Genomic DNA, 24,111 nt, shown 5'->3' with positions numbered 1-24,111 from the left:
CATCATGGGAACCCCCCAGCAGTCTACGTCTATAGCAGCATAACTAAGGGATGGTTCAGGGTCACCTGATTCAGCCCTAACTATAAGCTTTAGCAAAAAGGAAAGTTTTAAGCCTAATCTTAAAAGTAGAGAGGGTGTCTGTCTCCCTGATCTGAATTGGGAGCTGGTTCCACAGGAGAGGAGCCTGAAAGCTGAAGGCTCTGCCTCCCATTCTACTCTTACAAACCCTAGGAACTACAAGTAGCCTGCAGTCTGAGAGCGAAGCACTCTATTGGGGTGATATGGTACTACGAGGTCCCTAAGATAAGATGGGACCTGATTATTCAAAACCTTATAAGTAAGAAGAAGAATTTTAAATTCTATTCTAGAATTAACAGGAAGCCAATGAAGAGAGGCCAATATGGGTGAGATATGCTCTCTCCTTCTAGTCCCCGTCAGTACTCTAGCTGCAGCATTTTGAATTAACTGAAGGCTTTTTAGGGAACTTTTAGGACAACCTGATAATAATGAATTACAATAGTCCAGCCTAGAGGAAATAAATGCATGAATTAGTTTTTCAGCATCACTCTGAGACAAGACCTTTCTGATTTTAGAGATATTGCGTAAATGCAAAAAAGCAGTCCTACATATTTGTTTAATATGCGCTTTGAATGACATATCCTGATCAAAAATGACTCCAAGATTTCTCACAGTATTACTAGAGGTCAGGGTAATGCCATCCAGAGTAAGGATCTGGTTAGACACCATGTTTCTAAGATTTGTGGGGCCAAGTACAATAACTTCAGTTTTATCTGAGTTTAAAAGCAGGAAATTAGAGGTCATCCATGTCTTTATGTCTGTAAGACAATCCTGCAGTTTAGCTAATTGGTGTGTGTCCTCTGGCTTCATGGATAGATAAAGCTGGGTATCATCTGCGTAACAATGAAAATTTAAGCAATACCGTCTAATAATACTGCCTAAGGGAAGCATGTATAAAGTGAATAAAATTGGTCCTAGCACAGAACCTTGTGGAACTCCATAATTAACTTTAGTCTGTGAAGAAGATTCCCCATTTACATGAACAAATTGTAATCTATTAGACAAATATGATTCAAACCACCGCAGCGCAGTGCCTTTAATACCTATGGCATGCTCTAATCTCTGTAATAAAATGTTATGGTCAACAGTATCAAAAGCAGCACTGAGGTCTAACAGAACAAGCACAGAGATGAGTCCACTGTCCGAGGCCATAAGAAGATCATTTGTAACCTTCACTAATGCTGTTTCTGTACTATGATGAATTCTAAAACCTGACTGAAACTCTTCAAATAGACCATTCCTCTGCAGATGATCAGTTAGCTGTTTTACAACTACCCTTTCAAGAATTTTTGAGAGAAAAGGAAGGTTGGAGATTGGCCTATAATTAGCTAAGATAGCTGGGTCAAGTGATGGCTTTTTAAGTAATGGTTTAATTACTGCCACCTTAAAAGCCTGTGGTACATAGCCAACTAACAAAGATAGATTGATCATATTTAAGATCGAAGCATTAAATAATGGTAGGGCTTCCTTGAGCAGCCTGGTAGGAATGGGGTCTAATAAACATGTTGATGGTTTGGATGAAGTAACTAATGAAAATAACTCAGACAGAACAATCGGAGAGAAAGAGTCTAACCAAATACCGTCATCACTGAAAGCAGCCAAAGATAACGATACGTCTTTGGGATGGTTATGAGTAATTTTTTCTCTAATAGTTAAAATTTTGTTAGCAAAGAAAGTCATGAAGTCATTACTAGTTAAAGTTAATGGAATACTCAGCTCAATAGAGCTCTGACTCTTTGTCAGCCTGGCTACAGTGCTGAAAAGAAACCTGGGGTTGTTCTTATTTTCTTCAATTAGTGATGAGTAGTAAGATGTCCTAGCTTTACGGAGGGCTTTTTTTATAGAGCAACAGACTCTTTTTTCCAGGCTAAGTGAAGATCTTCTAAATTAGTGAGACGCCATTTCCTCTCCAACTTACGGGTTATCTGCTTTAAGCTGCGAGTTTGTGAGTTATACCACGGAGTCAGGCACTTCTGATTTAAGGCTCTCTTTTTCAGAGGAGCTACAGCATCCAAAGTTGTCTTCAATGAGGATGTAAAACTATTGATGAGATACTCTATCTCACTCACAGAGTTTAGGTAGCTACTCTGCACTGTGTTGGTATATGGCATTAGAGAACATAAAGAAGGAATCATATCCTTAAACCTAGATACAGCGCATTCTGAAAGACTTCTAGTGTAATGAAACTTATTCCCCACTGCTGGGTAGTCCATTAAAGTAAATGTAAATGTTATTAAGAAATGATCAGACAGAAGGGAGTTTTCAGGGAATACTGTTAAGTCTTCAATTTCCATACCATAAGTCAGAACAACATCTAAGATATGATTAAAGTGGTGGGTGGACTCATTTACATTTTGAGCAAAGCCAACTGAGTCTAATAATAGATTAAATACAGTGTTGAGGCTGTCATTCTCAGCATCTGTGTGGATGTTAATATCGTCCACTATAATTATCTTATCTGAGCTAAGCACTAAGTCAGACAAAAGGTCTGAAAATTCACAGAGAAACTCACAGTAACGACCACGTGGACGATAGATAAAACTGTTTTTTGGGACTTCAAATTTGGATGGACAAGACTAAGAGTCAAGCTTTCAAATGAATTAAAGCTCTGTCTGGGTTTTGGATTAATTAATAAGCTGGAATGGAAGATTGCTGCTAATCCTCCTCCTCGGCCCGTGCTACGAGCGTTCTGACAGTTAGTGTGACTCAGGGGTGTTGAATCATTTAAACTAACATATTCATCCTGCTGTAACCAGGTTTCTGTAAGGTAGAATAAATCAATATGTTGATCAATTATTATATTATTTACTAACAGGGACTTAGAAGAGAGAGACCTAATGTTTAATAGACCACATTTAACTGTTTTAGTCTGTGGTGCAGTTGAAGGTGCTATATTATTTTTTCTTTTTGAATTTTTATGCTTAAATAGATTTTTTCTCGTTGTTGGTCATCTGGGAGCAGGCACCGTCTCTACGGGGATGGGGTAATGAGGGGATGGCAGGGGGAGAGAAGCTGCAGAGAGGTGTTTAAGACTACAACTCTGCTTCCTGGTCCCAACCCTGGATAGTCACGGTTTGGAGGATTTAAGAAAATTGGCCAGATTTCTAGAAATGAGAGCTGCTCCATCCAAAGTGGGATGGATGCCGTCTCTCCTAACAAGACCAGGTTTTCCCCAGAAGCTTTGCCAATTATCTATGAAGCCCACCTCATTTTTTGGACACCACTCAGACAGCCAGCAATTCAGGGAGAACATGCGGCTAAACATGTCACTCCCGGTCCGATTGGGGAGGGGCCCAGAGAAAACTACAGAGTCCGACATTGTTTTTGCAAAGCTACACACCGATTCAATGTTAATTTTAGTGACCTCCAATTGGCGTAACCGGGTGTCATTACTGCCGACGTGAATTACAATCTTACCAAATTTACGCTTAGCCTTAGCCAGCAGTTTCAAATTTCCTTCAATGTCGCCTGCTCTGGCCCCCGGAAGACAATTGACTGTGGTTGCTGGTGTCGCTAACTTCACATTTCTCAAAACAGAGTCGCCAATAACCAGAGTTTGTTCCTTGGCAGGTGTGTCGCCGAGTGGGGAAAAACTTTTAGAAATGTGAACGGGTTGGCGGTGTACACGGGGCTTCTGTTTAGGGCTATGTTTCCTCCTCACAGACACCCAGTCTGCCTGCTTTCCCAGCTGCTCGAGATCTGCTGGAAGGGAACTAACGGCGGCTAAGCTACCTTGGTCCGCACCGACTACAGGGGCCTGGCTAGCTGTAGAATTTTCCACGGTGCGGAGCCGAGTCTCCAATTCGCCCAGCCTGGCCTCCAAAGCTACGAATAAGCTGCACTTATTACAAGTACCATTACTGCTAAAGGAGGCCGAGGAATAACTAAACATTTCACACCCAGAGCAGAAAAGTGCAGGAGAGACAGGAGAAGCCGCCATGCTAAATTGGCTAAGAGCTAGTAGCTACGCTAAGCTAGCGGATTCCTAAAAACACACAAAGTGAATAATGTGTAAATAATTTAGAGGTGATTCAGCAGAGGGAGTGCTTTAGTTAAGGCACGTAAAGATTACACTGTGAAACAAATCGTAATCTAGATAACTAGATCAATGTAACTGCACAGATTAAACAGCTAACAGATACAGAAAAACACCGCTGTGCTCCGGAACAGGAAGTGATACAATACCACAGTGAGAGCCAACCCAACCCCAAGCTTAAAACTTTCCTTTTTGCTAAAGCTTATAGTTAGGGCTGGATCAGGTGACCCTGAACCATCCCTTAGTTATTCTGCTATAGACTTAGACTGCTGGGGGGTTCCCATGATGCACTGAGTGTTTCTTTCTCTTTTTGCTCTGTATGCACCACTCTGCATTTAATCATTAGTGATTGATCTCTGCTCCCCTCCACAGCATGTCTTTTTCCTGGTTCTCTCCCTCAGCCCCAACCAGTCCCAGCAGAAGACTGCCCCTCCCTGAGCCTGGTTCTGCTGGAGGTTTCTTCCTGTTAAAAGGGAGTTTTTCCTTCCCACTGTTGCCAAGTGCTTGCTCACAGGGGGTTGTTTTGACCGTTGGGGTTTTACATAATTATTGTATGGCCTTGCCTTACAATATAAAGCACCTTGGGGCAACTGTTTGTTGTGATTTGGCGCTATATAAATAAAATTGATTTGATTTTGATTTGATTTGATTAGACTCTGTTGAGAGTGCAGAATTAGGTTCTGCAGAGAGTGCGGCATTAGAGTCTTTTTATATTGCCGCATTAGACTCTGTAGAGAGTGCCGCATTAGACTCTGTAGAGAGTGTAGTATTAGGTTCTGCAGAGAGCACTGCATAAGATTCTGTAGAGTGTACCTCATTAGACTGTGTACAGAGTGCCACATTAGGCTCTGTAGAAAGTGTCACATTAGACTGTGTAGAGAGCGCCACATTAGACTGTGTAGAGAGTACCGCATTCAACTGTGTAAAGATTGCCACATTAAGCTTGGTAGAGAGTGTCACATTAGACTGTGTCAAGAGCGCTGCATTAGACTCTGTAGAGAGTACCACATTGAACTGTGTAAAGATTGCCACATTAGGCTGTGTAGAGAGCATCCCATTAGACTGTGTAGAGAGCGCCACATTAGACTCTGTAGAGAGTACCGCATTAGACTGTGTAGGGAGCACTGCATTAGATTTTGTAGAAGTCACTGTATAAGACTCTGTAGAGAGCGCTGCATTAGACTGTGTATAGAGTGACACATTAGACTCTGTATAGAGTGTCACATTAGGCTCTCTAAAGAGCGCTGCATTAGACTCTGTAGAGAGTGACACATTAGACTGTGTAGGGAGCACTGCATTAGATTTTGTAGAAGTCACTGTATAAGACTCTGTAGAGAGCGCTGCATTATACTGTGTATAGAGTGCCACATTAGGCTCTGTATAGAGTGTCACATTAGGCTCTGTCGACTGTGCTGCATTAGACTCTGTAGAGAGTGCAGTATTAGGTTCTGCAGAGAGCACTGCATAAGACTCTGTAGAGTGTACCTCATTAGACTGTGTACAGATTGCCACATTAGGCTCTGTAGAGTGTCGCATTAGACTGTGTAGAGAGCGCCACATTAGACTGTGTAGAGAGTACTGCATTCGACTGTGTAAAGATTGTCACATTAGGCTCTGTAGAGAGCATCACATTAGACTGTGTAGAGAGCGCCACATTAGAGTTTGTAGAGAGTACCACATTTGATTGTGTAAAGATTGCCACATTAGGCTCTGTAGAGAATGTCACATTAGACTGTGTCAAGAGCGCTGCATTAGACTCTGTAGAGAGCGCTGCATTAGATTCTGTACAGTGCGCCGCATTTGACTCTCCGTAGAGTGTCACATTAGGCTCTCTAAAGAGTGCTGCATTAGACTCTGTAGAGAGTACCACATTAGACTGCGTAGGGTGCGCTGCATTAGATTGTGTAGAAGTCACTGTATAAGACTCTGTAGAGAGCGCTGTATTAGACTGTGTATAGAGTGACACATTAGACTCTGTATAGAGTGTCACATTAGGCTCTCTAAAGCGCTGCATTAGACTGTGTAGAGAGCACCACATTAAACTGTGTAGAGAGTGCCACATTAGACTGTGTAGAGAGTGCCGCTTTAGGCTCTGTAATAAGTGCCACATTCGGGTTTGTGGAGAGTACTGCATTAGGCTCTGTCGAGAGTGTCACATTAGGCTCTGCAGAGAATGCCGCATTAGACTGTGTAGAGAGTGCCACATTAAACTGTGTAGAGAGTGCTGCATTAAACTGTGTAGAGAGCGCTGCATTAAACTGTGTAGAGAGTGCCACATTAAACTGTGTAGAGAGCGCTGCATTAAACTGTGTAGAGAGTGCCACATTAGACTGTGTAGAGAGCGCTGCATTAAACTGTGTAGAGAGTGCCACATTAAACTGTGTAGAGAGTGCTGCATTAAACTGTGTAGAGAGCGCTGCATTAAACTGTGTAGAGAGTGCCACATTAAACTGTGTAGAGAGTGCTGCATTAAACTGTGTAGAGAGTGCCACATTAGACTGTGTAGAGAGCGCTGCATTAAACTGTGTAGAGAGTGCCACATTAAACTGTGTAGAGAGTGCTGCATTAAACTGTGTAGAGAGTGCCACATTAAACTGTGTAGAGAGTGCTGCATTAAACTGTGTAGAGAGTGCCACATTAAACTGTGTAGAGAGCGCTGCATTAAACTGTGTAGAGAGTGCCACATTAAACTGTGTAGAGAGTGCTGCATTAAACTGTGTAGAGAGTGCCACATTAAACTGTGTAGAGAGTGCTGCATTAAACTGTGTAGAGAGTGCCACATTAAACTGTGTAGAGAGCGCTGCATTAAACTGTGTAGAGAGTGCCACATTAAACTGTGTAGAGAGCGCTGCATTAAACTGTGTAGAGAGTGCCACATTAGACTGTGTAGAGAGCGCTGCATTAAACTGTGTAGAGAGTGCCACATTAAACTGTGTAGAGAGTGCTGCATTAAACTGTGTAGAGAGCGCTGCATTAAACTGTGTAGAGAGTGCCACATTAAACTGTGTAGAGAGTGCTGCATTAAACTGTGTAGAGAGTGCCACATTAGACTGTGTAGAGAGCGCTGCATTAAACTGTGTAGAGAGTGCCACATTAAACTGTGTAGAGAGCGCTGCATTAAACTGTGTAGAGAGCGCTGCATTAGATTGTGTAGAGGTCCCTGTATAAGACTCTGTAGAGAGCGCTGCATTAGACTGTGTAAAGATTGCTACATTAGGCTCTGTAGAGAGTGTCACATTAGACTGTGTCAAGAGCGCTGCATTAGATTGTGTAGAAGTCACTGTATAAGACTCTGTAGAGAGCGTTGCATTAGACTGTGTAGAGAGCGCTACATTAAACTGTGTAGAGAGTGCCGCATTAGATTGTGTAGAAGTCACTGTATAAGACTCTGTAGAGAGCGTTGCATTAGACTGTGTAGAGAGCGCTCCATTAGATTGTGTAGAAGTCACTGTATAAGACTCTGTAGAGAGCGTTGCATTAGACTGTGTAGAGAGCGCTACATTAAACTGTGTAGAGAGTGCCGCATTAGATTGTGTAGAGAGCGCTGCATTAGATTGTGTAGAAGTCACTGTATAAGACTCTGTAGAGAACGCTGCATTAGACTGTGTATAGAGTGTCACATTAGGCTCTGTCGAGTGTGTCGCATTAGGCTCTCTATAGAGCGCTGCTTTAGACTCTGTAGAGAGTGACACATTAGACTGCATAGGGAGCGCTGCATTAGACTGTGTATAGAGTGCCACATTAGGCTCTGTATAGAGTGTCACATTAGGCTCTGTTGAGTGTGTCGCATTAGGCTCTCTAAAGAGTGCTGCATTAGACTGTAGAGAGTAACACATTAGACTGTGTATAGAGTGACACATTAGGCTCTCTAAAGAGCGCTGTATTAGACTCTGTAGAGTGCAGCATTAGACTCTGTAGTAAGTGCCGCATTTGGGTTTGTATAGAGTGTGCCGCATTAGGCTCTGTAGAGTGTACAGGATTAGACTCTGTCGAGAGTGCAGAATTCGGTTCTGCAGAGAGTGCGGCATTAGTCTTTTTAGACTGCCGCATTAGACTCTGTAGAGAGTGCCGCATTAGACTCTGTAGAGTGCAGCATTAGACTCTGTAGAGTGCAGCATTAGGCTCTGTAGAGTGCAGCATTAGGCTCTGTAGAGTGCAGCATTAGGCTCTCTAGTAAGTGCCGCATTTGGGTTTGTATAGAGTGTGCCACATTAGGCTCTGTAGAGTGTACAGGATTAAACTCTGTCGAGAGTGCAGAATTAGGTTCTGCAGAGAGTGCGGCATTAGTCTTTTTAGACTGCCGCATTAGACTCTGTAGAGAGTGTCGCATTAGACTCTGTAGAGAGTGCAGTATTAGGTTCTGCAGAGAGCACTGCGTAAGACTCTGTAGAGTGTACCTCATTAGACTGTGTACAGATTGCCACATTAGGCTCTGTAGAGTGTCACATTAGCCTGTGTAGAGAGCGCCACATTAGACTGTGTAGAGAGTACCGCATTCGACTGTGTAAAGATTGCCACATTAGGCTCTGTAGAGAGCATCACATTAGACTGTGTAGAGAGCGCCACATTAGACTTTGTAGAGAGTACCACATTTGACTGTGTAAAGATTGTCACATTAGGCTCTGTAGAGAGCGCTGCATTAGACTCTGTAGAGAGTACCACATTAGACTGTGTAGAGAGCGCTGCATTAGATTCTGTAGAGTGCGCCGCATTTGACTGTGTCGAGAGCGCTGCATTAGGCTCTGTAGAGAGTGTCACATTAGACTGTGTCGAGAGCGCTGCATTAGACTCTGTAGAGAGTACCACATTAGACTGTGTAGAGAGCGCTGCATTAGATTCTGTAGAGTGTGCTGCATTTGACTCTCCGTAGAGTGTCACATTAGGCTCTCTAAAGAGCGCTGCATTAGACTGTGTAGAGAGTACCACATTAGACTGTGTAAAGATTGTCACATTAGGCTCTGTAGAGAGCATCACATTAGACTGTGTAGAGAGCGCCACATTCGACTTTGTAGAGAGTACCACATTTGACTGTGTAAAGATTGCCACATTAGCCTCTGTAGAGAGTGTCACATTAGACTGTGTCGAGAGCGCTGCATTAGACTCTGTAGAGTGCGCCGCATTTGACTCTCCGTAGAGTGTCACATTAGGCTCTCTAAAGAGCGCTGCATTAGACTGTGTAGAGAGTACCACATTTGACTGTGTAAAGATTGCCACATTAGCCTCTGTAGAGAGTGTCACATTAGACTGTGTCGAGAGCGCTGCATTAGACTCTGTAGAGTGTGCTGCATTTGACTCTCCGTAGAGTGTCACATTAGGCTCTCTAAAGAGCGCTGCATTAGACTGTGTAGAGAGTACCACATTAGACTGTGTAAAGATTGTCACATTAGGCTCTGTAGAGAGCATCACATTAGACTGTGTAGAGAGCGCCACATTAGACTTTGTAGAGAGTACCACATTTGACTGTGTAAAGATTGCCACATTAGCCTCTGTAGAGAGTGTCACATTAGACTGTGTAGAGAGCGCTGCATTAGATTCTGTAGAGTGTGCTGCATTTGACTCTCCATAGAGTGTCACATTAGGCTCTCTAAAGAGCGCTGCATTAGACTGTGTAGAGAGTACCACATTAGACTGTGTAAAGATTGTCACATTAGGCTCTGTAGAGAGCATCACATTAGACTGTGTAGAGAGCGCCACATTAGACTTTGTAGAGAGTACCACATTTGACTGTGTAAAGATTGCCACATTAGCCTCTGTAGAGAGTGCCACATTAGACTGTGTCGAGAGCGCTGCATTAGACTCTGTAGAGTGCGCCGCATTTGACTCTCCGTAGAGTGTCACATTAGGCTCTCTAAAGAGCGCTGCATTAGACTGTGTAGAGAGTACCACATTAGACTGTGTAGCGAGCGCTACATTAAACTGTGTAGAGAGTACCACATTAGACTGTGTAGAGAGCGCTACATTAAACTGTGTAGAGAGTGCCACATTAGACTGTGTAGAGAGTACCACATTAGACTGTGTAGAGAGCGCTACATTAAACTGTGTAGAGAGTACCACATTAGACTGTGTAGCGAGCGCTACATTAAACTGTGTAGAGAGTACCACATTAGACTGTGTAGAGAGCGCTACATTAAACTGTGTAGAGAGTGCCACATTAGGCTCTGTAGAGAGCGTTGCATTAGTCTGTGTAGAGAGCGCTACATTAAACTGTGTAGAGAGTGCCACATTAGATTGTGTAGAGAGCGCTCCATTAGATTGTGTAGAAGTCACTGTATAAGACTCTGTAGAGAGCGCTGCATTAGACTGTGTAGAGAGTACCACATTAGACTGTGTAGAGAGCGCTCCATTAGATTGTGTAGAAGTCACTGTATAAGACTCTGTAGAGAGCGCTGCATTAGACTGTATAGAGAGTACCACATTAGACTGTGTAGAGAGCGCTACATTAAACTGTGTAGAGAGTGCCACATTAGGCTCTGTAGAGAGTACCACATTAGACTCTGTAGAGAGCGCTACATTAAACTGTGTAGAGAGTACCACATTAGACTGTGTAGAGAGTACCACATTAGGCTCTGTAGAGAGTACCACATTAGGCTCTGTAGAGAGCGCTACATTAAACTGTGTAGAGAGTACCACATTAGACTGTGTAGAGAGCGCTACATTAAACTGTGTAGAGAGTGCCACATTAGACTGTGTAGAGAGTACCACATTAGACTGTGTAGAGAGCGCTACATTAAACTGTGTAGAGAGTACCACATTAGACTGTGTAGCGAGCGCTACATTAAACTGTGTAGAGAGTACCACATTAGACTGTGTAGAGAGCGCTACATTAAACTGTGTAGAGAGTGCCACATTAGGCTCTGTAGAGAGCGTTGCATTAGTCTGTGTAGAGAGCGCTACATTAAACTGTGTAGAGAGTGCCACATTAGATTGTGTAGAGAGCGCTCCATTAGATTGTGTAGAAGTCACTGTATAAGACTCTGTAGAGAGCGCTGCATTAGACTGTGTAGAGAGTACCACATTAGACTGTGTAGAGAGCGCTCCATTAGATTGTGTAGAAGTCACTGTATAAGACTCTGTAGAGAGCGCTGCATTAGACTGTGTAGAGAGTACCACATTAGACTGTGTAGAGAGCGCTACATTAAACTGTGTAGAGAGTGCCACATTAGGCTCTGTAGAGAGCGTTGCATTAGTCTGTGTAGAGAGCGCTACATTAAACTGTGTAGAGAGTGCCACATTAGATTGTGTAGAGAGCGCTCCATTAGATTGTGTAGAAGTCACTGTATAAGACTCTGTAGAGAGCGCTGCATTAGACTGTGTAGAGAGTACCACATTAGATTGTGTAGAGAGCGCTCCATTAGATTGTGTAGAAGTCACTGTATAAGACTCTGTAGAGAGCGCTGCATTAGACTGTGTAGAGAGTACCACATTAGATTGTGTAGAGAGCGCTCCATTAGATTGTGTAGAAGTCACTGTATAAGACTCTGTAGAGAGCGCTGCATTAGACTGTGTAGAGAGTACCACATTAGATTGTGTAGAGAGCGCTCCATTAGATTGTGTAGAAGTCACTGTATAAGACTCTGTAGAGAGCGCTATCATAGGTACACATCAACTGTGACAGACAGAATCTAAAAAAAAAAAATTGAAAATCACACTCATGACTTTGAAATAATTAATTTGTGTTTTAATGCATGAAATAAGTATTTGTTCCAATAGAAAAATAGAACTTAGTATTTGGTACAGAAACCTTTGTTTGCAGTTCCAGAGCTCAGATGTTTCCTGTAGTTCTTGACCAAGTTTGCACACTGCAGTAGGGATTATGGTCCACTCCTCCATACAGATCTTCTCCAGATCTTTCAGGTTTCGGGTTTCAGCTCCCTCCAAAGATTTTCTCTTTAGTTTAGGTCTGGAGACTGACTTGGCCACTCCAGGACCTTGAAATGCTTCTTGCGGAGCCCCTCCTTAGCTTGATTAGGTCGTGTTTATAAAATAGATAGCTGACATTTTTCAAGGGTGACCATAAATTCAAGTTGCTATAATGAGTTGGAATGTGGTTTGAGTCTAGAATCTTTTAGAACATTAGACCTCAACAGTTTTTTGAAGAAGAACTCAACCCTTTTATTTCCTGGTTTATTATGTCATTTTTAATGTTAATTTTGTTAGGAAAGTGAATGAAACGGACCCACATTAGGGGGGCATAAATGAACGGTCAATAGGATATCCAATACATAACAATTTATTATGCAAAGTGCAACACAGATTCAAATTATGCAGAGTCCAATCAAACACAAAGTGACACGTGGGCAGGCCGGAGGGTAGGAGATGCCTATCCAGAGAAGAGCCAGGACCCACGATGTTCCACCGCCAGCCACAGGTCTGCAGCACCCCAGAACCGCCAAGTCCTGGTTCCCCAGGTGGCCACTGCTCGAGGCTGTTGGACCGGTACTGCTGGCAGTAGCAAAAACAGATTAAGTGTGGGTGTGGGTACACCCAGCAAACAGTCAGCAAAAACACAGTTTTCTCCTGAAGGAAAAATCCAACAACTCCCAGAGAGCAGGAAAACTGAGAACGTGCAGTACTAGTAGTAATACTTAGAAATTAGGAAAGTGAGGAGTGGAAACGCCAGCTCCTCCAAACTTCCACTATCCCAGCTCCAAGCTGCAAGTATACAAAGGTCACAACTGCAAAGACTTCAGTAGCAATAAATGTGCGAACGGCACAAAACGGCTGAGGGAGTTTACCTGTCGGGTAAGCTGATAACTCGGCAGAGTTGTGGTGTCCTTCCCAGGCTTTTATGGTAAGTGTGATGATGATGGACCACAGCTGATGACAGCCTCCAGGTGTGCCTCCAGGAGTACCACAAAAGGCCAGTGCGCCCTCCAGAGGCCCAAAGGTGCTAGCATGGCAGGGCGCCATCTGGTGGTGGGCCAGCAGTACCTCCTCTTTGGCGGCCCACGCAACAAATTTGCTGTTTTAAAGTATTTATACATTGCTTAGGTTCTTGTTATAATATACACATCATTATTATTACTGTCATTATTATTATCAGTATTATTGTTGGGGTTTTTTTTGTCACTTCTATTTTGTCATTTGATTTTTAAATGGACCACAATGGAAATAAGTGTTTTCACTTTCTTGTGTCATTACATTTTACAATTATATTGTGTACTTACATTGAACTTACTAAATAAAATCATGTACACACACACACTCACACTTTTAATATAAAGGTGATTTACCAACGACATGTGAGTCCAGAATGTAGTTAGCAGTGTTAGCTAATATCCATAGCTTCTCCAAAAACCATGTCACCTTATCGTTTTCACAACGTTCATCCTTTACCCAAAATACAGAAGCATACCAAACAGTAGATAGATAGGTAGATAGATGTGTGTGTGTGTGTGTGTGCGTGTGTGTGTAAGGTTTGTGTTTGTAAAAAATATGCACAAACACCTCTGCACCTGCAAATGTTGCATGCTGAGTTACTAACAGTCCACAACCAGGACTGCATCTGCCAAATCCAAAAATAGTGCATATTGTCCTTTTAGCGTGCTTTCTGTCATGTAGCAGAGCAGATATGTGGATGAAATGTGACTTTGACAATAGAAGCATGATATTTGGCACAGTGTTTGAGCATACCCTAAAGATACATTTTGGCTATAGGGGCATCACAGAGGCAGCCATTTTCCAAGATGGCCACCATGCATTTTTGTTGTTTTTTTAGTAGCTCAGGCTCTAGACCACCAAGAACCTCGATCCAGTGCCTAATCCTACATTATTAAGGATGAGGAATGCAGTAGTACTATTTATATCCCAAAACAATGAGTCAGGGAGGGATGCTATGGTTTTTCGTGGACCGCCACCATGTCCACCACAGTTGTCACTTTAGTGCATTAACTCCCAGAGCTTTTCAAATTATCTGGAAACATTCATGGCCCCCTGAGAATGAAGTGTATTGATTTTCAAATGTGAAGTTGTTTTTTTTTTTATGACACCAAAAAAAGAGGTCACAAATTTACAGTGAATGCTGAAACTGCAGTGGTATAGTGGCAACAAAAAAAGAGGTCACAGTTCTAGTTAAGAAAAGGTCGAACCACAGCATGTTTAAAAGCAGCTGGAACAGACCCTGATCTAAGACAGGCATCGATAAAAGCTAGGAGACCCGCCCCAACAGTATTAAAAACCTCCTTCAGCACCTCAGCTGGAACAACATCTGAAGGACAACTTGTAGGTTTTATGTGTTTTACAACATCAGCAAGAGATGAAAACGAAATGGGCTCAAACTGTTTGAGCACAGCAGAATGTGCACGAGGAGCAGACAACTCAACATTACAGCTCTGATCAGCGTTCTGTCTGACTGATGAAACCTTATCAATAAAAAACTGAAGAAACTCCTCACAGGTTGTGGTTGTAGCGTCCATCAAAACAGAGGTGTGTGGATTTACAACTGAGTTTATAGTCTGAAATAACACACTGGGACGATGACAACTGCTCGAAATAATATGAGACAGATATTGTGCTTTTGCCTCCTTCACAGCCTTCTGATAGTCAGTTAGATGGCGCCTGTGTTTGGCTTCGCCGTCGCTGCTGTCCGCGTACCTGTTGTGTGTGTGTTGTTGATTGTCATCCTGCTGGTCTACGATGGTCTTGCTGCTCGCTGTGTGTATGACCGTCAGGCTCTGCTCAATATCCGAGCATCTATGGAGAACTATGGGGCTTCATTCTCGTCTTCTTTTGGTGATGAGTTCTTTCGGTGGCCTCCGTTTGTGCCGTTAGCCGGTGATGCTAGCGCCAGTCAGCGCTACAGGAGCTCCCGCGGACGCAGACAAAGGCGGGGTAGAAGAGCCGGTGTACAGGTGAGGCTGAGGCTGTTCTGGAAACGTGGAGTTGTGGGAAAATGTCGTCGATCCCGTTTGATCAACTTGCTTTCTCCGGACATGTGGATGTACGGCCCATCTGGATCATCACCGGCGGCCCTGCTGTCTCCGTCAGGTGTTTACTGATTTTCCCGTGGCTGTGGTGGCCCCCCCACTGGCATGTGAAACCCGCAGGCGAAGTGGTTCGTCTCAGCGGGTCCTGTGTGCCTTCCCCGGCAGTCTGCTGTGGAGAATCCAGCTGCAGCTCCTCTCAGGATGGTGCTGTTAAATGCGCGCTCCGTTGCTAACAAGACTTTCATTTTGAATGATTATATTCGCTCCAAGGACCTGGAATTTTTGTTTCTAACTGAAACCTGGCAGAGGGAAATGGAACACGCCCCCCTCATTGAACTCTGTCCCAAAAATTTCCGATTCTTCAGCTCGCTGCGTTTGTGTGGACGTGGTGGCGGACTTGCTGCGGTCTGTAGGAGCAGCTTTGTGTGTCGACGTGTGAGTTCAGAATCGTTTCCATCATTTGAATCACTGATTTTAAAAGTTGGGAGAACTAATCCTTTTTATTGTGTTTTAATATATCGTCCACCTGGTCAATGCACTTCCTTCCTCAAGGACTTTAGTGACTTTTTATCTACAACTCTCAAGCTGTCCAGACTTTTAATTGTTGGTGATTTTAATTTCCATGTTGATGATGCTTCTGATAAATCTGCTGCTAAATTCATCAGTCTGATGGAATCTTTCAATTTGATCCAACACGTGTCTGGCCCCACACACAGCAAAGGTCATGTTTTAGATCTTGTTTTTACTCTGGCTCTTAATATTGAGTCTATTTATTCTGAGGATTTTTTTTATTTCTGATCATGTTTGTATTCTTTTTAATTTGTCTCTTAATCTGGATTGTCCGTCTGCTCCTCCTGTGATCTGCTCTCGCATTTTTAATCATTTTACTGCAGATGTATTTTCTGCTGCTTTTAACCTTGATGAGTTGTTTAGTTTAGATGATGTTGATATTTTAGTTAATTCTTTTAATCATCATTGTCTCTCAATTTTGGACAGAGTGGCTCCTTTTAAAACCAGACACGCCCCTCTGAATAACTCCTCTCCCTGGATGAATGACAGTATTCGTAGTGTTAAGAGATCATCAATCAATCAATCAATCAATCAATTTTTTTTATATAGCGCCAAATCACAACAAACAGTTGCCCCAAGGCGCTTTATATTGTAAGGCAAGGCCATACAATAATTATGTAAAACCCCAACGGTCAAAACGACCCCCTGTGAGCAAGCACTTGGCTACAGTGGGAAGGAAAAACTCCCTTTTAACAGGAAGAAACCTCCAGCAGAACCAGGCTCAGGGAGGGGCAGTCTTCTGCTGGGACTGGTTGGGGCTGAGGGAGAGAACCAGGAAAAAGACATGCTGTGGAGGGGAGCAGAGATCGATCACTAATGATTAAATGCAGAGTGGTGCATACAGAGCAAAAAGAAAAAGAAACAGTGCATCATGGGAACCCCCCAGCAGTCTACGTCTATAGCAGCATAACTAAGGGATGGTTCAGGGTCACCTGATCCAGCCCTAACTATAAGCTTTAGCAAAAAGGAAAGTTTTAAGCCTAATCTTAAAAGTAGAGAGGGTGTCTGTCTCCCTGATCTGAATTGGGAGCTGGTTCCACAGGAGAGGAGCCTGAAAGCTGAAGGCTCTGCCTCCCATTCTACTCTTACAAACCCTAGGAACTACAAGTAAGCCTGCAGTCTGAGAGCGAAGCGCTCTATTGGGGTAATATGGTACTACGAGGTCCCTAAGATAAGATGGGACCTGATTATTCAAAACCTTATAAGTAAGAAGAAGAATTTTAAATTCTATTCTAGAATTAACAGGAAGCCAATGAAGAGAGGCCAATATGGGTGAGATATGCTCTCTCCTTCTAGTCCCCGTCAGTACTCTAGCTGCAGCATTTTGAATTAACTGAAGGCTTTTTAGGGAACTTTTAGGACAACCTGATAATAATGAATTACAATAGTCCAGCCTAGAGGAAATAAATGCATGAATTAGTTTTTCAGCATCACTCTGAGACAAGACCTTTCTGATTTTAGAGATATTGCGTAAATGCAAAAAAGCAGTCCTACATATTTGTTTAATATGCACTTTGAATGACATATCCTGATCAAAAATGACTCCAAGATTTCTCACAGTATTACTAGAGGTCAGGGTAATGCCATCCAGAGTAAGGATCTGGTTAGACACCATGTTTCTAAGATTTGTGGGGCCAAGTACAATAACTTCAGTTTTATCTGAGTTTAAAAGCAGGAAATTAGAGGTCATCCATGTCTTTATGTCTGTAAGACAATCCTGCAGTTTAGCTAATTGGTGTGTGTCCTCTGGCTTCATGGATAGATAAAGCTGGGTATCATCTGCGTAACAATGAAAATTTAAGCAATACCGTCTAATAATACTGCCTAAGGGAAGCATGTATAAAGTGAATAAAATTGGTCCTAGCACAGAACCTTGTGGAACTCCATAATTAACTTTAGTCTGTGAAGAAGATTCCCCATTTACATGAACAAATTGTAATCTATTAGACAAATATGATTCAAACCACCGCAGCGCAGTGCCTTTAATACCTATGGCATGCTCTAATCTCTGTAATAAAATTTTATGGTCAACAGTATCAAAGCAGCACTGAGATCTAACAGAACAAGCACAGAGATGAGTCCACTGTCCGAGGCCATAAGAAGATCATTTGTAACCTTCACTAATGCTGTTTCTGTACTATGATGAATTCTAAAACCTGACTGAAACTCTTCAAATAGACCATTCCTCTGCAGATGATCAGTTAGCTGTTTTACAACTACCCTTTCAAGAATTTTTGAGAGAAAAGGAAGGTTGGAGATTGGCCTATAATTAGCTAAGATAGCTGGGTCAAGTGATGGCTTTTTAAGTAATGGTTTAATTACTGCCACCTTAAAAGCCTGTGGTACATAGCCAACTAACAAAGATAGATTGATCATATTTAAGATCGAAGCATTAAATAATGGTAGGGCTTCCTTGAGCAGCCTGGTAGGAATGGGGTCTAATAAACATGTTGATGGTTTGGATGAAGTAACTAATGAGAATAACTCAGACAGAACAATCGGAGAGAAAGAGTCTAACCAAATACCGGCATCACTGAAAGCAGCCAAAGATAACGATACGTCTTTGGGATGGTTATGAGTAATTTTTTCTCTAATAGTTAAAATTTTGTTAGCAAAGAAAGTCATGAAGTCATTACTAGTTAAAGTTAATGGAATACTCAGCTCAATAGAGCTCTGACTCTTTGTCAGCCTGGCTACAGTGCTGAAAAGAAACCTGGGGTTGTTCTTATTTTCTTCAATTAGTGATGAGTAGAAAGATGTCCTAGCTTTACGAAGGGCTTTTTTATAGAGCAACAGACTCTTTTTCCAGGCTAAGTGAAGATCTTCTAAATTAGTGAGACGCCATTTCCTCTCCAACTTACGGGTTATCTGCTTTAAGCTACGAGTTTGTGAGTTATACCACGGAGTCAGACACTTCTGATTTAAAGCTCTCTTTTTCAGAGGAGCTACAGCATCCAAAGTTGTCTTCAATGAGGATGTAAAACTATTGACGAGATACTCTATCTCCCTTACAGAGTTTAGGTAGCTACTCTGCACTGTGTTGGTATATGGCATTAGAGAACATAAGAAGGAATCATATCCTTAAACCTAGTTACAGCGCTTTCTGAAAGACTTCTAGTGTAATGAAACTTATTCCCCACTGCTGGGTAGTCCATCAGAGTAAATGTAAATGTTATTAAGAAATGATCAGACAGAAGGGAGTTATCAGGGAATACTGTTAAGTCTTCTATTTCCATACCATAAGTCAGAACAAGATCTAAGATATGATTAAAGTGGTGGGTGGACTCATTTACTTTTTGAGCAAAGCCAATAGAGTCTAATAATAGATTAAATGCAGTGTTGAGGCTGTCATTCTCAGCATCTGTGTGGATGTTAAAATCGCCCACTATAATTATCTTATCTGAGCTAAGCACTAAGTCAGACAAAAGGTCTGAAAATTCACAGAGAAACTCACAGTAACGACCAGGTGGACGATAGATAATAACAAATAAAACTGGTTTTTGGGACTTCCAATTTGGATGGACAAGACTAAGAGACAAGCTTTCAAATGAATTAAAGCTTTGTCTGGGTTTTGGATTAATTAATAAGCTGGAATGGAAGATTGCTGCTAATCCTCCACCCCGGCCCGTGCTACGAGCATTCTGACAGTTAGTGTGACTCGGGGGTGTTGACTCATTTAAACTAACATATTCATCCTGCTGTAACCAGGTTTCTGTTAGGCAGAATAAATCAATATGTTGATCAATTATTATATCATTTACCAACAGGGACTTAGAAGAGAGAGACCTAATGTTTAATAGACCACATTTAACTGTTTTAGTCTGTGGTGCAGTTGAAGGTGCTATATTATTTTTTCTTTTTGAATTTTTATGCTTAAATAGATTTTTGCTGGTTATTGGTAGTCTGGGAGCAGGCACCGTCTCTACGGGGATGGGGTAATGAGGGGATGGCAGGGGGAGAGAAGCTGCAGAGAGGTGTGTAAGACTACAACTCTGCTTCCTGGTCCCAACCCTGGATAGTCACGGTTTGGAGGATTTAAGAAAATTGGCCAGATTTCTAGAAATGAGAGCTGCTCCATCCAAAGTGGGATGGCTGCCGTCTCTCCTAACAAGACCAGGTTTTCCCCAGAAGCTTTGCCAATTATCTATGAAGCCCACCTCAATTTTTTGGACACCACTCAGACAGCCAGCAATTCAAGGAGAACATGCGGCTAAACATGTCACTCCCGGTCTGATTGGGGAGGGGCCCAGAGAAAACTACAGAGTCCGACATTGTTTTTGCAAAGTTACACACCGATTCAATGTTAATTTTAGTGACCTCCGATTGGCGTAACCGGGTGTCATTACTGCCGACGTGAATTACAATCTTACCAAATTTACGCTTAGCCTTAGCCAGCAGTTTCAAATTTCCTTCAATGTCGCCTGCTCTGGCCCCCGGAAGACAATTGACTATGGTTGCTGGTGTCGCTAACTTCACATTTCTCAAAACAGAGTCGCCAATAACCAGAGTTTGATCCTCGGCGGGTGTATCGTCGAGTGGGGAAAAACGGTTAAAGATGTGAACGGGTTGGCGGTGTACACGGGGCTTCTGTTTAGGGCTACGCTTCCTCCTCACAGTCACCCAGTCGGCCTGCTTTCCCGGCTGCTCGGGATCTGCCAGGGGGGAACTAACGGCGGCTAAGCTACCTTGGTCCGCACCGACTACAGGGGCCTTGCTAGCTGTAGAATTTTCCACGGTGCGGAGCCGAGTCTCCAATTCGCCCAGCCTGGCCTCCAAAGCTACGAATAAGCTACACTTATTACAAGTACCATTACTGCTAAAGGAGGCCGAGGAATAACTAAACATTTCACACCCAGAGCAGAAAAGTGCGGGAGAGACAGGAGAAGCCGCCATGCTAAATCGGCTAAGAGCTAGTAGCTACGCTAAGCTAGCGGATTCCTAAAAACACGCAAAGCGAATAATGTGTAAATAATTTAGAGGTGATTCAGCAGAAGGAGTGCTTTAGTTAAGGCACGTAAAGATTACACTGGGAAACAAATCGTAATCTAGATAACTAGATCAATCTAACTGCGCAGATCAAACAGCTAACAGATACAGAAAAACACCGCTGTGCTCCGGAACAAGAAGTGATACAATACCGCAGTGAGAGCCGACCACCAGTAGAGTCAAGTAAAAAAGTAAAAAAAAAAAAAAAAAAAAAAAAAAAAAAAAAAAAAAAAAAAAAAAAAAAAAAAAATAAAAAGGTAAAAAAGTAAAAAAGTCTTGAAAAAGACTATTAGTTCAAAGTCCAAAGCAGCAGGTAGCAGTCTCTGTGTAAACAGTCCCAACAGAGAGCCAAAATTAACAGATACAGCAAAACACCGCTGTGCTCCGGAACAGGAAGTGATACAATACCAAGATCATGTGGGAAAGTGGAGCGGTTGTGGAAATCTACAAAGCTCCAGGTCCACCTCCTTCATTTAAAGGAGCTTTTAATCTCTTTTAATAATATGGTGAAAGATGTGAGGGCTGCTTATTTTTCCACTTTAATTTCTAACAGCCGACAGAATCCAAAAATTTTGTTTGACACAATCAGAGACATTGTTACACCTGCATCTCCTGCTGCTATCATTCAGTCAAATGAAGACTGTGACAATTTTTTGTCCTTTTTTATCAGCAAAATTTGTGATATCAGGGCAAATATTAATCCCTCTCTTTGTTTTCCTGTCCTCTATCTTACCCGGCCATCAGTTCTGGATAGTTTTAAACCTATATCACTGAAAGAGCTCACTGGTCTGGTGGACAGATTGAAACCTTCCTCCTGCCCACTTGATATCGTCCCCACCTCCTTTTTTAAAAAGGTCTTCCATTCTATTGGCCCGGTTGTCTTATTGATAATAATTAGATCACTGCTTTCCGGCTATGTCCCTCAGTATTTTAAACAGGCAGTTATTCACCTTCTTTTAAAAAAGCCTAATGCTGATCCTTCACTCCTTCAAAATTTTAGACCAATTTCAAAGTTGCCTTTTATTTCCAAAGTCTTAGAGAAAGTGGCCAAACAGCTTAATGAGGTTTTAGCTGAACATAATATTCTTGATAAACTCCAGTCTGGGTTCTGTCACTTGCACTCTACAGAAACTGCCCTTCTCAGAGTTTCAAATGATATTTTAATGTGCAGAGATCCAGGTGAATATTCTGTGCTTGTCCTTTTAGATCTCTCTGCAGCTTTTGACACGGTGGATCATGGAGTCTTAGTTGAGAGACTAAGGACTTGGGTGGGCATTTCTGGGTCTGCTCTGGACTGGTTTTTGTCTTATCTTTCACACAGGACTTTCGCTGTTGCTGCTGGTAAATTTATGTCCTCCTCTGCCATGCTATCCTGTGGTGTGCCTCAGGGTTCTGTTCTGGGACCTATATTGTTTGCTCTATATTTGCTCCCACTTGGTCATGTCTTGAGTAGTTTTAAAGATGTCTCCTACCACTGTTATGCGGATGACATCCAGCTGTACATCTCATTCACTCCTCAAACGGTCTGTAGGGTATCTGCTCTTCAGAACTGTGTTGAGGTTATTGTTGACTGGATGGCGGCCAACTATTTGTCCTTAAATATAGCAAAGACTGAGGTCCTTGTTTGTGCCCCTGACGAGTTTGTTCCCATTGTGGTTGGGAATCTTGGTTCTCTGGCCCCTTTTGTTCACTCAGCAGTGAGGAACTTGGGTGTTACGTTCGATCACTCCCTCAATTTTGACGTGTATGTTACCCGCCTGGCACAGTCTTGTTTTTTCCATTTGCGCAATATTGCCCGTCTGCGCAGCATCGTGTCTCGGGTGGAGATGGAGATGATCATTCATGCATTTGTGTCATCACGTTTTTTTTTTTAGCCTTAGCAAGTCCTCTTTGGACCACTTACAAACAGTTCAGAATGCGGCTGCGAGGCTGCTGACGAGGTCATCAAAGAGGTCACATATAACCCCAATCCTCTCCTCCTTGCACTGGCTCCCCATCCATTTCAGACTCCAATTTAAAATTCTAGTACTGACTTTTAGAGCTCTGCATGGTCAAATGCCATCTTATATCACCGAGCTATTACATCCATATGTGACAAGTAGGTCTCTGAGGTCTTCGGACCTGGGCCTATTGGTTGTGCCTAGGACTAGACTGAAGACCAGGGGAGACTGTGCTTTTGAGGTGGTGGCACATAAAATGTGGAATGCATTGCCTTTGGACCTACGCTCCGTGGACTCTGTTGAAACATTTAAAGTGAAGCTAAAGACCCTTTTGTATAGGCTGGCTTTTACCTAGTTTTTATGGTTTTATGTTTCTGCTGTTTTTAATTTCTCTGTTCTTATGTGAAGCACTTTGTGATTTCTATCTTGAAAGGTGCTATATAAATAAACCTTATTTACTTACTTACTAGTTAGACTGTCCCTCAGAAAACCCAGAGACACCTGTAGTTTGTCCTTTTTCCATTTTCTTTCCGCCCGTCTGCAGCGTTGCCTGAGGGCACGGGTCGTGGCATTTAACCAGGGGTTGGATTTTGATTTCCTGGATTTGCAGCACATCGGTGCAACAGAGTCCAAAATGACTGTGCATGTAGAGTGGAAAGAAGAGAGGATGTTATCTGGGAGTAATGGAGAAACCAGTCCATTCATGGCATAAAACTGAGAGTCCATGAAGGCAGCAGCAAAGTCCCCCGCTGTCGAGGAGGTGACCAAACGGCGGCGAGAGACAGGAACAAGTGGCTTACCAGCAGATGGAGGAGCAATAAATTCAAAAATAACAGGAAAGTGATCTGAAATAGCAATGTCTGATATGTCCTTAAGTGAAACTGAGAGCCCAAAAGAAATAACCAGGTCCAAGGTGTGTCCAAGATTATGTGTTGGTCCATCCACAACTTGTGTTAGACCAAAAGACTTCAGGAGGCTTTTAAAATCATCAGCCAGCTGATTAGGACAACAGATATGAATATTAAAATCACCACAGACCAAAAATGTATCATATTTTGGGCTAAAATCTGCCAGAAACTCAGAAAACTCCTGAATAAAATCCTTATTAAATTTTGGTGGACGATAAACAACAGCACAGAGCACAGGACAGTCGAACTCCATCACAAACAACTGAAGTTCAAAAGTGGAGTAGACATTAGAAGATAAAAATCGGTATTTAAAGCTGTCTTTAAAAACCATGGCCACACCACCGCCTCGACCTGATGCTCGCGAGGAGCTGAAAAACGAGCAACCGGGGGGGAGGAGCTCAGAAAAGGCGCTATTTTCACCTGGTTTCAGTCAGGTCTCTGTTAACAGGAGAAAGTCCAGATCACGACTGGAGAAAAAGTCATTCAAAATGAAAGTCTTACTTGTGAGTGATCTGGTGTTGACGAGCGCCACACAGACTGAGCGCACGTCAGTCTGCTGGGAGACACGACTGAGCGGGCGCAGGTTCTCCTGCACGCAGCCCCGTCTGCAGTTCCTCACGGGTCGGCGACGCAGAAGTGGAGACCCGGCACCCCGGACAACCGGCCGG

The sequence above is a fragment of the Thalassophryne amazonica genome, chromosome 5 (genome assembly GCF_902500255.1).
Source record: "Thalassophryne amazonica chromosome 5, fThaAma1.1, whole genome shotgun sequence".
In the NCBI taxonomy this organism is placed as follows: domain Eukaryota; kingdom Metazoa; phylum Chordata; class Actinopteri; order Batrachoidiformes; family Batrachoididae; genus Thalassophryne; species Thalassophryne amazonica.
This window is presented reverse-complemented; position numbering follows the sequence as displayed.